Below are 12,606 nucleotides of genomic sequence, written 5' to 3'. Positions count from 1 at the left end.
TCTGTCTCGTACAATTGAGCTACGTTGCATCAAAATCCCTCCATGCATGAAGAAGAAATGCTCAGGACAAAGTCATTCTTGTATGTGACCTTTGGCCTCTAAATGTGACCAGGACCTTAGGCCTAGGAACCTGGTTTTTGCGCATGACGCATCTTCTATCCAAGCTTATTATTTGTGTCAAATTATTTTAAAAAATAGATCATGCATGTCAAAGTTATGGACTGGACACGAAGACCACATTATCAGTATATATGTAGTGAAAATTGGCTAAGTTCAACCAAGGACTGTGACCTTGATCTTTGAGCTAGGCTAGTGAAATGGTTTTTGCGCACGACACAACATCTATCCATACTTATCATTTGTGTGCAATTATTCTGAAATTGAATGATGCATGTCAAAGTTATGGCCTGGTCACAAACACCACCCTTTCCCAAACACACAAATGCACAAACATGGAGAGGGGTAACACTTCATTAAAGTTTCATTAAATTGTGTGGTATTAGACACGCACAAGATTGCATATGCAGACTGTATGTATGTATGTATATAGTATATCAACAACAAGAGTGCCAGAATGTCACAATATATGCCTGTCACAGCAAATTAGCAAATAGCACCAGTATTTGCAAATGGAATTTTGATTTTGTGGTTGTTTAGCAATATTGTAATTCTTTTGTTTTTCTAAGTCCACAAAAAACTCCTTACCAGGTAAAGATACCTTAAAATACACCTAAAATTTGAAAGTAACATCTATGTTGTACCACAGAAAAGTGGTCTTGGTTTTTCCCTATGGTCAATTATAAAAATGTTACAATATAAGTTATTTATAGAAACAACTAATTGAAGTTAATCTTAACAAGAGGTCCATGAAGGCCCTGTATTGCTCACCTGACCTATTGACCTAAAGATCATCAAGATTAATATTCTGACCAAGTTTCATTAAGATATGGTCATAAATGTGGCCTCTAAAGTGTTAACTAGCTTTTCCTTTGATTTGACCTAGTGACCTAGTTTTTGACCCCACCTGACCCAGATTTGAACTTGACCTATAGATCATCAAGATTAACATTCTGACCAAGTTTCATTAAGATACAGTCATAAATGTGGCCTCTAGAGTGTTAACAAGCTTTTCCTTTGATTTGACCTAGTGACCTAATTTTTGACCCCACCTGACCCAGATTTGAACTTGACCTATAGATCATCAAGATTAACATTCTGACCAAGTTTCATTAAGATATGGTCATAAATGTGGCCTCTACTGTGTAAACTAGCTTTTCCTTTGATTTGGCATGGTGACCTAGTTTTTGATCCTACATGACCCAGATTCAAACTGGACCTTGAGATCATCAAGATTAACATTCTGACCAAGTTCCATTAACATACAGTCATAAATGTGGCCTCTACAGTGTTAAAAAGCTTTTCCTTTGATTTGACCTGGTGACCTAGTTTTTGACCCCAGATGACCAAGTATTGAACTCATCCAAGACTTTATTAAGGGTAAAATTCTGACCAAGTTTCATTAAGATTGGGCTCAAATTGTGACCTCTAGAGTGTTAACAAGCTTTTCCTTTGATTTGACCTGGTGACCTAGTTTTTGACCCCAGATGACCCAATATCAAATTCATCCAAGATTTTATTGAGTGTGTAACATTCTGACCAAGTTTCATTAAGATTGGGCCAAAATTGTGACCTCTAGAATGTTAACAATCTTTTCCTTTGATTTGACCCGGTGATCTAGTTTTTGACCCCAGATGATCCAATATCGAACTCGTCCAAGATTTTATTGAGGGTAACTAACATTCTGACCAAGTTTCATTAAGATTGGGCCAAAATTTGGACCTCTAGAGTGTTAACAGTCAAAATGTTGATGATGGATGACTGACGACGACGGACACAGGACGATCACAAAAGCTCACCTTTGAGAACTTCGTGCTCAGGTGAGCTAAAAATGAATACAGTAAGCAAAACATGTTAAACCACATCGAACACCTTCGAAACTCCAAGGATGATAAACTAAACTTCTTTGCTAAAACATATGACACGTTTCAGTTACAACCATATCTCACAATAGGATTAACTGTCAGTAACAAAGAATTTAACTGCGCTAAGGATATCCCGTCATAAATTACAAACAGAAAGAGGTAGATATACGAGGCCCAAAACACCAAGGTCTGAAAGACTTTGCTCAGTCTGTAATATAGTTGAAGACGAAATGCATTTTTTACTTGAATGCAGGAGAGTTAATAACAGAGAACAGTTATTTGATACTTTAAATCTCACAGAGACATACAATCTAATGAACAAGGGATAATTAACAATATTTGCAATCCTGGCGATAAAGAAAGGACAGAAAAAATATGTTCCTTCATATCCATGAATATGATTTAGATACTTGTGGTATATCATTACTTGTATTGATAACTGCTCATATCTTTTTTATTTCATTTTCTTTCTTTGTTCTTGAATGTACTCGTTAATCATATTATGTTAATGGTATGCTGTTTGCTCAGTATATGCCCTGGAAAACACTGTTCTATGTAACAGTTTAGTTCCAATAAACAATTTGTATTTGCATTAAATTTGTAAAAAAAAAAATCCAAAAAAAAAAATTTAAAGTCCACACAAAAATCCTTACCAGGTAGAGATAGGTCAAAATACACCTCAAAATTGGATGTAACATGCATGTTGTACTACAGAAAAGTGGTCTCCATTTTTCCCTACGACTAGTAATGAAAAAGTTACAATATAAGCTATTTATAGTAAAAACAAAGGGAAATCATTCTAAAGACGGGACCTGCGCATGACACTCCATCTCTTGATGGTGTACAAATGCTCCGGACAAAGTCTGTGGATGCCGCCCACCCGAGACAAAATCATTCTTGTATCTGACCTTTGGCCTCTATGTGTGACCTGGACCTTAGACCTCAGGGATCTGGTTCTTGCGCATGACACTCTGTCTCGTGGTGGTGAACATTTCTGCCAACTTATATCAAAATCCCTCCATGCTGGAAGAAGAAATACTCCGGACAAAGTTTTCATTCTTGTATCCTTTGACCTCTAAGTGTGACCTTGACCTTAGACCTAGGGACCTGGTTCTTGCGCAAGACACTTTGTCTCATGATGGTGAACAATTGTGCAAAGATACATCAAAATCCCTCCATGCATGAAGAAGATATGCTCCGGACAAAGTTATTCTTGAATTTGACCTGTGATCTCTAAGTGTGACCTTGACCTTAGACCTAGGGACCTGGTTCTTGAGCATGACACTCCGTCTTATGATGGTGAACAATTTTGCCAAGATTCATCAAAATCTCTCCATGCACGAAGAAGATATGCTCCGGACAAAGTCTTTGGACGCCGCTCGCCCGCCCGCCAGGGGCATTCCCATATTACGTCCTGTTTTTCAAACGGGCATATATAAAAAACAAAGTCCCATAATTGTGCAGCATTTTTTTCTGAAAGAACCCATCATGCACCATGCACAACTAGGGTTACTACCGATCAATTGTTTGAAGTTTCATTAAATTGTGTGCATGGGTTCAGGAGATTTAGCGCGCACAAGATTGCATATGCAGAATGTATGTATATAGGATATTAACAAAAAAACAAAGTCCCATAACTCTGCAGAAAAATTTTCTGAAAGAACGTAACATGCACCATGCACAACTATAATTGTTACTGACCACTTGGGTGAAGTTTCATTAAATTGTGTCAAGGGGATGAAGAGAGATGCTGCGCACAAGACTGTGTCTACAGACTGACCTACGGACAGACAACCTGAAACCAGTATACCCACTGCCTTCCCTTAGTTGTTTGGGGGTACAAAAAGGGCCATAATTCTAAAAATATTGCTGACAGAGTAATGTCCCTTGTCATACATGTGCACATTGTCACTATATGCAAGTATTCCAAGTCTCAGTTGAGTATCTTAGAGTGTTCAAGATATTGGACATTATAAAAAAACTTTAATTAACGCTGATGCCGGGGTGAGTAGTATAGCTCTCCATATTCTTCAAATAGTCAAGCTAAAAATTTACAGACAAATCAGAACTGTAAAATTTTTTATATTGAAGGGGGGCTAGTTTTTGTGGATTTCATTATAGTTGAGAGTAAAAATCCCAATGAACAACTGAAATTGTTCATTTCAGAAGCTTTTTTCTCACTTATCGGACAGAAAAATCTCTATTTTTAGAAATGCTGGAAAATCTTATCTCACATGGGTTATCCCACACTCCTGTGACGGACTACTTCATGCACTGAATATACATATTATTTATGTAAAATAATTAAAAATCAGGTACCTTTATCTTTTCTCTCCGTTCCTGATAGTGTATTTCTTGATTCAAAATTCGTTACTTTATGATAAGAACGTACCGTTACGCTACAAACGATAAAACTAAAGCGGAGCTTTGTTATTGTGTGTCACTGAGATGTCATGACGTCACTTCTGCTTACGGACGTCAATTTCCTGCGTTTTAAATAGTTCCATAATTTCATGCTTGTTTTTACTGTTTCTGTTGTGGTAAGTGAGAAATAGAATCTATCATTGGTGTTCTGTGAAGATCGAAAATCCCAACCCTCGGGCGCACTGCTCAAGTCTTAAACTCAGCACAGCCTCGTTTAAGACTTGAGCGGTGCGCCCGAGGGTTGGGATTTTCTGATCTTAACCAACGACTAATGACAGATTCTCTATATCTTCTAAAGTTGAAATTTGCGTATTCATTCCCCAATATAACGGGTTTAGCCAAAATGTTTATTTTCAAATAACTATCTTTGGGACAACAATATGCAATGAAATAAATCTGTTAATGCAGTAAAGATGTTTAAAGTTTCTCAACATGAAAGTGTTAGACAATTATATGTCTATAAACCTATTGTTGCTTACAAAAGACCCAAGAATATTCAAGATGTTTTAGTTCATTCTAGGCTGAGTAAGAAAGACAAAAATTATAGTGTAAGTAAATGTTATAGACGTCGCTGTACACACTGTTTAAATATTAATGAAGATAATTCGTTTTCTAGTTCCACCAATTCATCTTGTTATAATGTTAGACATGATCTGTCATGCAATTCAACTGATGTTATTTACTTAATAACATGTAATAAATGTTTTAAACAGTATGTTGGACAAACGCACCAGCAATGTTCACAAAGAATGAATAGTCATAAATTTGATATCAATCATTATCCAGAAACTACTACTAATGTTTCTGAACATTTTAATTCTCAAGGACATACTATCCAGGATTTCTCTTTTATGCCCATTGATAAAGTAACTAATCCTTGGAAAAGGCTTTTAAAAGAGACTTCCTGGATGTACCATTTGGGCACTGTGTCTCCACAAGGAATGAATTCAAAAATTCTGTATTAATGCCTTTCTGAAATACTTGTTATATATGTATATTTTATTACTTGTATGTATTCCATAATCAGTTTTTACTGGTGCCATTCCTTAATCATTGCACTTATACTGCATTTTTTTCACCAGTTTTTATGTATCATACTATGATCCTGTTTATGATTTTTACGCCAAAGTCTTTGTTCAATTTTGACGTTGTCGTCATCGACGTCGTTTGACGTTGACGTCACTTCCTTTGTTATGTTTATTTTGAACCCTGAAGAAGGCTGATGTAGCCGAAACGTTGGTTAAAAATAAAGTGACTTGTTTTTAAAAAGTTTTTGTAGTTTTGACTACTTTTAATACTTATATAAAGTTTCTTTACAAATACTAATACTGTATATTCTTCAATGTTCATCTGAGAGTAAAATAACAAGAACTGTTGAAGGACAGCATTGCTGTAACATTCAGCCCCGTGACTAGCGTAAATACATGAATACCAGAAGTAGAAACAAGAGGGCCATGATGGCCCTATATCACTCACCTGAGTTAAGTTGCTTGCTTGAACAAATTTCTTTGCTAAAGCTTCAAAAACAAGAAAGTAGGTCAGTAGGTCATATTCATGGTCACCGAAAGTCAGTTTTAAGATTAATGTGCAAAACTGTATATGTCATCAAAATTTCAAGGCTGTATCTTAAACAAGAGGGCCAAGATGACCCTAGGTCGCTCACCCGAGAAACACACCATAACAGTGTAAACAGGTTTGACCTAGTGATTTCATGGAAAAAAATATTCTGACCAATTATCATTAAAATTGGAGCAAAAATCTAAGAGTATAAATAAGTATTTTCTTTGATTTAACCTAGTGACCTAGTTTTTGACCCCAGATGACCCATATTCAAACTTGACCTAGATTTCATCAAGGCTATCTATCATTCTGACCAAATTTTGTGAAGATCAATTGAAAAATACAGCCTCTATCGCATACACAAGGTTTTTCTTTGATTTGACCTAGTGACCTAGTTTTTGATCCCAGACTACCCATATTCGAACTTGACCTAGATTTCATCAAGTCAACCATTCTGACAAAATTTCATGAAGATCAGTTGAAAAAATTTAGCCTCTATCGCATACACAAGGTTTTTCTTTGATTTGACCTAGTGACCTACTTTTTGACCCAGATGACCCATATTCGAACTTGACCTAGATTTCATCAAGGCAATCATTCTGACCAAATTTCATGAAGATCAGTTGAAAAATACAGCCTCATTGCATACAGAAGGGTTTTCTTTGATTTGACCTAGTGACCTACTTTTTTATCCAAGATGACCCATAATCAAACTTAAAGTCGATTTTATCAAAGCAATCATTCTGACCAAATTTCATGAAGATCAATTGAAAAATACAGCCTCTATCGCATACACAAGGTTTTTCTTTGATTTGACCTAGTGACCTACTTTTTGACCCTAGATGACCCATATTCAAATTTGACCTAGATTTCATCAAGGCAAGCATTCTGACTTAATTTCAGGAAGATCAATTGGAAAATATAGCCTCTATTGCATACACAATGTTTTTCTTTGATTTGACCTATTGACCTAATTTTTGACCCCAGATGACCAATTTTCAAACTCGGCCTAAATTTCATAAAGGTTATCATTTTGACTTAATTTCAGGCAGATCAATTCAAAAATACAGCCTCTATCGCATTTACAAGCTTTTCCTTTTATTTGACCTAGTGACCTACTTTTTGATCCCAGATGACCCATATTTAAACTTGACCTAGATTTCATCAAGGCAATCATTCTGACTAAAATTCATGAAGATTAATTGAAAAATACAGCCTCTATCGCATACACAAGGTTTTTCTTTGATTTGACCTAGTGACCTAGTTTTTGATCCCAGATGACCCGTTTTCAAACCTGGCCTAGATTTCATCAAGATAATCATTCTGACCAAAATTCATGAAGATCAATTGAAAAATACAGCCTCTATTGCATACACAAGGTTTTCCTTTGACTTGACCTAGTGACCTAGATTTTGACTCCAGATGACCCATTTTCGAACTCGGCCTAGATTTCATCAAGGTTATCATTCTGACCAAATTTCATGAAGATCAGTTGAAAAATACAGCCTCTATCGCATACACAAGCTAAATGTTGACAGACGACAGACAGACAGACAGACAGACAGACAGACGATAGACGCCGGACATCAAGTGACCAGAAAAACTCACCTGAGCATTGCTCAGGTGAGCTAAAACAAGAAAGTAGGACAGTAGGTCAAGGTCACAGTCAGGTGACCCTTATCACTTGAGGTCATCAGGTAAATATAATTAAACAGTCTAGGAAATATGATCTGATAATATTTGAAGTTTTTTTTTCCTATATAACTCACATAACCTTAGGATGACCAGCACATATTTATGCAATCTCGCCAGGCATATGTATGTTTTTGACAACACAGAAAATGACGTCACTCGACCTTCAGCTATTTTCGGAAGTAAATAAAATGAAAGTAAAAATGCTAAACTTGAAAACGAAAGCCGCATTTTGATTCGTAGATAGTCAGGGGTCACACGCAGGGGTCACCCCATCTAAATGTATGCACGTGGACTTCTTTTTTTTTTTTTTTTTTTTTTGCTATTGGGGAGCCAATTTTCAGCATTTTATTACGAATTGAAATTACCTGGGCTTTAGTACAGCATGTCAGCTTTTAATCTATGAAAAAATATTTGAGCTCTGGATAAACAGAAATCCCACAGGGGTCCGTAACGGACCAAGGGTACATTTTTGGAACTTCATCAAATCGCTCAAAATGTCATTTTTGATGTTGTCTGAGAGTGTCAGTATATGCCTCAGATGTAAGATATAACCGTATTTGAGAGCTGCAGACCTAGACATTTCAGAAATATTTTCAAAATAAGTTTCGTGTAATAAATGTTGTTTCTACGGAAGCGTGAAAGGGCCATCAGACGCTTATAATAAATACGTTTTAGTACGTTAAGGCTGCGGAAAGGATATCAAGACTTAGGCAGGGCCTCTTTTCTCTGTATGTATATTAACAATTCGAACAATCTTGTTAGAGATCAACTAGGCAATGATACATACAAAATATTAAAGGCATAGGCCCTGAACTTTCAGAAAAGAAGATTTTTAAAGTTTTTTCCTATATAAGTCTATGTAAAACTTGAGACCCCCAGGGCAGGGCCTCTTTCATCCCAGGGGCATAACTTGAACAATTTTGATAGTAAACCTACCAAATATCAAAAGCATAGGTCTTGCAGTTTCAGGCAAGAAGATTTATAAAGTTTTTTCCTATATATGTCTATGTAAAACTAGGGAACCCAGTAGCAGGGCCTCTTTTCACCCCAGGGGAATAATCTGAACAATCTTGGTAGAGGACCACAAGGCAATGCTACATACCAAATATCAAAAGTCTAGGACTTGTGGTTTCAGATAAAAAGATTTTTAAAGTTTTTTTCCTATACAAGTCTATATAAACCATGTGACCCCACTTGCGGGGCCATATTTCATCCTAGGGGTATCATTTGAACAATCTTGGTAGAGGCCCACAATATGCTGCTACATACCAAATATCAAAGCCCTAGGTCCTTTTGTTTTTGACAAGAAGATTCTAAAGCTTTTCCCCATATAAGTAAATAGAAACAATGTGACCGCCCCCCCCCCCCCCCACAGGGTGGGGCCATATTATATCCCAGGGGGATAATTTGAACAATCTCTGTAGAGGCCCACAAGATGATGCTACATACTAAATATCAAAGCCCTTGGACTTATGGTTTTGGACAAGAAGCTTTTCAAAATTTTTCCCTATAGAAGTCTCTATAAACCATGTGACCACTGGGGTGGGGCCATATTTGACCCTAGGGGGATACTTTGAACAATCTTGGTTGTGGCCCACTAGATGATGCTACATACCAAATATTCGGGCTGGGACGATTTCAAAATTTTGAAACCAGTTAATCATTTGTTTGAAATCAAATCGAACCGGTTATTCGGCCGCCATATTGAAAATGCTGTTTTCTTTCGCGTCAACCGTATTAAGGTACTTTAAGTATATCACAACATGCAAATCCGAGACTATTGATTATGTTCAGTTGATGTGTTTTAGTAGAAATATATATAATGTTGATCTATGAGCTGGTCAAAGAAATGTATAAAGATAAAGTACAACTAGTGGTGTTTAATGTTTGAGAGTGATTACCGGTTTTGCAAAATTGAAACCGGTTTCACCTAATGATCGAATCGGATTAACCGAGTAATCGTCCCAGTCCTACCAAATATCAAAGCCCTAGGCCTTGTGGTTTTGGACAAGAAGATTTAAAAAAATTTTTGGCAACCAGAGTTCTAAAAGAAATTCAATTCTTTGAACAATTTTTAAAGAAGACCATCCTAGGATCATCCTTGTGAAGTTTCATCCAGGTGGTTTAGGAGGAGATATTGTTTAAAGGAAAGTGTGGACAGATGCCGAACGACAGATGGTGAGCGATCACAAAATAGCTCACTCTGAGCCTTTGGCCCAGGTGAGCTAAAAAGCGGCACAGCTTTCTACAAAAGCAAGACAGATATGGAGTCTGTATATTGTGCAATCATAGTGCAAACTTGATAAATATCATAAACAAGTGAACCTTTTAGACAACACAACTTGACTCGAAGAAGGTACTTAGGACAGTGCTATTGACTCCCACGAAAATAGCTAAAACATAGTGCTGGGAGGCAGTCTAGATCAGAAATGCTCTTACTTCAAAACAAACGAAATGAAACTGATGCAGGAAGACAGTTGGTGGAATTGGTATTTGATTAGTAACAGCAGAAGGGAAAGATGCAGCATCCACTGATTCGCAATGCTAATGATGTAAAAACAAACAAGAACTTGATTGTACATTATGTACGTAGAGAAATGCAAGTGTCTATCTAGGAACACAGTGAGGCACTGCCTTGGTTGAATTCTACAATGAGTTACATAACTGTGCCCAGTGGTATTTTTGTCACTGACCGCTCCAAGGCTTTGCCCCACTGTGTTCCTTTGTTTGTTTCATTCTTTTTTTAGGAGGTTAAAATCAGCCTGTGCCGACCATTGGTGGCATTTTTGGATTGGCAGTTCTGATTGATATTTGATCACAACACTGTTCTTGTTATCTTGTTTTTATTAATGAATTAAATGCATGACGACCTAATGAATGAGTTTGTGCTTACTCAACAAAAGTTTGAGAAAACTAGAATGTGTCTGTAGAACTCAGGGTGTGCCCCCCACTGCTACATTTGTCACAAGTAAGAGGCAATAATTCAAATGTTTGCAGTCTTAATGGGGTATAGCCTAAACAAATACTTTCTGAAAAGGATTCATTATTCTAGGCCATATACTTTTTCAGCTATGAGGCATCACAACCTAAAAATCCATTATTTTGGCTATTTCAAGGGCCATAACTCTGTAATAAGCGCTAAGATTCTCAAGAGGAATGCCAAATGTTATTATTTATTTTATTATTGGATTTAACATCGCACCAACACATGATAGGTCATATGGCGACTTTCCAGCTTTAATGGTGGAGGAAGACCCCAAGTGCCCCTCCATGCATTATTTCATCACGAGCGGGCACCTGGGTAGAACCACCAACCTTCCGTAAGCCAGCTGGATGGCTTCCTCACATGAAGAATTCAATGCCCCGAGTGAGGCTCGAACCCACATCGATGAGGGGCAAGTGATTTGAAGTCAGCGACCATAACCACTCGGCCACAGAGGCCCCCGGAATGCCAAATGTGCAAGGTCACATCATGATAAAGACTCCAGCAAGGTTTCATGAATTTACATCAAATAATTTCTGAGCTAGGCACATAATTAGGTGAAAATGTGCAATTTTTTTTTTACTATTTCAGGGGCCATTACTTAAAAAATAGGGGGTGCAGCCAGCCAAAAAATTAGAGGTGTGCAAGTTTATATCATGATAAAGACTTATGCAAGTTTTCAACCATTTATATTAAATACTTTTTGAGCTAGGTGCGTCAAAAGGTGAAAATGTGCATTTTTGACTATTTCAGGGGCCATAACTCTGAAAATAGGGGGCGGACCCAAATGAAAAGTAGAAGGTGTGCAAGTTCATACCATGATGAAGACTCATGCAAGGTTTTATGAATCTATATCAAATACCTTTTAGCTAGGCATGTCACAAGGTGAAAATGTGCATTTTTGACTACTTCAGGGGCCATAATTCTGAAAATATGGGGCTGAGCCAGACAAAAAATAGGAGGTGCGCAAGTTCATATCATGATAAAGACTCATGCAAGGTTTCATCAATTTATATCAAATATTTTTTGAGCTAGGCGCATCATGAACTTCGGACGGACGGACACACACATGGACAAACACCCATATGATTCATGTATTAGGTGGTCATTCCATTGTTTGAAAACGATAGAATGACCACTTAAGGAACAAAAGAATTAAGTGGTTACGGAATGAATACAAAGGATTTCTATTGTCCTAGGCCACACCTACCACCTAAGGTACCAATCGTGTGCTCGGAAGGACGGACGTCCGGACAAATGAAAGAGAGGGCCATTTCTTTTGTTATTTTCTTTTGTTTGAATAGGGGGCCCTGGCCCTTTAATTTATTGTTAACGGATTGAAGCTATTGTTCTCTTTTGTTCTCTTTACTGCTAGATGGCCCTCTCTTTCATTTCGGTTGCCCGGACGGACAAGACCAAATCTATATGCCCCCACCACTTAAGGGGGGGCACAAAAAGGAAGAGTGCTATTACTCACACGATAACTAGTGGCATTCAGCATGCCATAGGGCGATATTTCAAAACCAGGTGCATGATGGAGCAAAGATTGAGGTCAGCGACAAATACAATACAGTGCCAACTGTGCCAATTGGTGTTATTTTGCAACTGACCATTGATCAACTAACTGATGCTGAAGCAGTGTTTCCACCAACACTGTTTGAAGACACTGAAAGAAAGACTTTGATAAAGGAAGCTGCATTATGATTCACATGATAATAATAAGAATATAATGTTTGTACTTCAAAATAAACAAAATGAAAATGATGGAATAAGACAGCTGGAATAGGCGTCTAGCGACCTTTGGTGGTATTTGGCATGCCAAAGGTGATAGTCTAAGATGGGCTATATAATGTTTTATTAGTAATAACTTTTTTACATTTTCTAAGTGGAAGAGACAGACTGTGAAGACAACATTAGATATGACGCTGAACTGCCAGTAACAGCAGAGGAAAATGTTGCGAA

The 12,606-nt window shown here is 37.3% G+C and overlaps 1 protein-coding gene across 1 annotated transcript in view; it reads left to right on the top strand.

Moving 5' to 3' along the window:
- The window catches only part of LOC123554834 (methanethiol oxidase-like), a 136,292-nt gene that overhangs the window by 80,308 nt on the left and 43,378 nt on the right, over window positions 1-12,606 (top strand). The gene's annotated exons all lie outside the window — the stretch shown is intronic.

The sequence above is a fragment of the Mercenaria mercenaria genome, chromosome 7 (assembly GCF_021730395.1).
Source record: "Mercenaria mercenaria strain notata chromosome 7, MADL_Memer_1, whole genome shotgun sequence".
Classification (NCBI taxonomy): Eukaryota; Metazoa; Mollusca; class Bivalvia; order Venerida; family Veneridae; genus Mercenaria; species Mercenaria mercenaria.
The sequence above is the reverse complement of the archived record's forward strand: the minus strand, read 5'-3'. Positions and strand labels throughout refer to the sequence as shown.